Source organism: Mastomys coucha, unplaced genomic scaffold (genome assembly GCF_008632895.1).
Source record: "Mastomys coucha isolate ucsf_1 unplaced genomic scaffold, UCSF_Mcou_1 pScaffold5, whole genome shotgun sequence".
Lineage (NCBI taxonomy): Eukaryota > Metazoa > Chordata > Mammalia > Rodentia > Muridae > Mastomys > Mastomys coucha.
In genome coordinates, this window is record NW_022196911.1 from 74,180,719 (window position 1) to 74,182,384 (window position 1,666).

General features: G+C 44.2%; 1 protein-coding gene across 2 annotated transcripts in view; it reads right to left on the bottom strand.

Annotated features, from left to right (window-relative positions):
* Positions 1-1,666, bottom strand: part of Sarm1 (sterile alpha and TIR motif containing 1) — a 25,468-nt gene that overhangs the window by 13,355 nt on the left and 10,447 nt on the right. The gene's annotated exons all lie outside the window — the stretch shown is intronic.

Genomic DNA, 1,666 nt, shown 5'->3' on the forward strand with positions numbered 1-1,666 from the left:
GGTCTACAGAGTGAGCTCCAGGACAGCCAGGGCTATACAGAGAAACCCTGTCTCAAAAAAAACAAAAACAAACAAACAAACAAAAAAAACAAACAGAGAAAGAGAGAGAGGGAGAGAGAGATACTGATTGAGATTTCTTACATGGGGTAAGGTGTCACACAGTGCCTTGGACGGTCAGAGGGCACCTTGTGGGGGTGTCTTCTTGCCTATGATGTGGGTTATAGAGATTGATCTCAGGTCATGAGGCTTGGCAACAGAACCTTTACCCACTGAGATATTGCACCAGCCCTAAGAGCCTCTTTTTATTCTTTAAAAGGTTTTAAAATTTAATTTAAAATACTGAACTTCCATGACATAGAATGGTAATAAAATAACTGGGTTATCTATTTTCTTTTGGTTTTTGAGACAGGATCAGTTTACATAGTCCTAGTAGCCTTGTTGGACTCCATACATATACCAAGTTCACCTTGAAGTTTCAGCAATTCTTCTGCCTCCACATCCCAGGTGCTGGGGTTACTGGTGCATACCTCACACTCAGTGATGAGATTATATGTTAAAAGCTTACTACAAGGTCTCGAGGGATGACTCAGAAGTTAAGAACACTGGCTGCTCTTCTAGAGGATGCAGATCCAATTCCCAGCACTCACATGGTGACTCACAAACATTTGTAATTCCAGTGCCAGGGGCTCTGATGCCCTTTTCTGGTTTCTATAGGCACCAGAAGCTTGTGAGGTATACATACATTCACACCCTCATGTACAAAAAATAAAAATCAATCTTTTTTTTTAAAAAAAAAATGACTGTGGGGCTGGAGAGATGGTTCAGCGGGTAAGAGCACTGACTGCTCTTCCAAAGGTCCTGAGTTCAAATCCCAACAGTCACATGGTGGCTCACAACCATCTGTAATGGGATCTGATGCCCTCTTGTGGTGCGTCTGAAGACAGCTACAGTGTACTTATGTATAATAATAAATAAATCTTTGGGCCAGAGTGAGCAGGGACTGAGCGAGTGGGGTTGATGGGAGCGAGCAGAGGCCCTAAAAATAAAATTTATTCCCAACAACCACATGAAGGCTTATAACCATCTGTACAGCTACAGTGTACTCACATACATTAAATAAATAAATCTTTAAAAAAAACATGACTGTGATTCCTGGGATATATAGCTACTGACCCATAAATAAGTGCTAAAGAGTAAATTGTCCAGTGAAAATAAGTCAGTGAGAAAAAGGAGCTGCCACTGCCCTAGGCTCTGCTGGGACAGACTATCAGACTCAGAAGCTGTTGGACACTAGGATAACCTCGGCACCCTTACCCCAACTCCAAACCACAAATGCCCCTCCAATAGTGCCCATGTGCTATCATGCCTGTCCTTACCCTTGCTCAAGCTGCCCCTGCCTGGTTGTCCTTCCTATTCTCCCTGCACATCTTCAAAGCCTGGATAGCCCCTCCTCTCCAAGTCTGAACCTGGAAGACAAGCCATGATTCCTCTGGGCTCCACATCAGTCCCGAGAATGCTTCCTACTGTGGCCACCTGCTGATTGTATACCTCCTTACTCCTGTTCCGGTGGTATCATCTCCGGTGAAGGACTCCTTATGGACAAAAGGAAGCCGACTCATCTTTACATCCTCAGAGCCCAGTCTAACCCAGCTAGATGCTCCTCCCT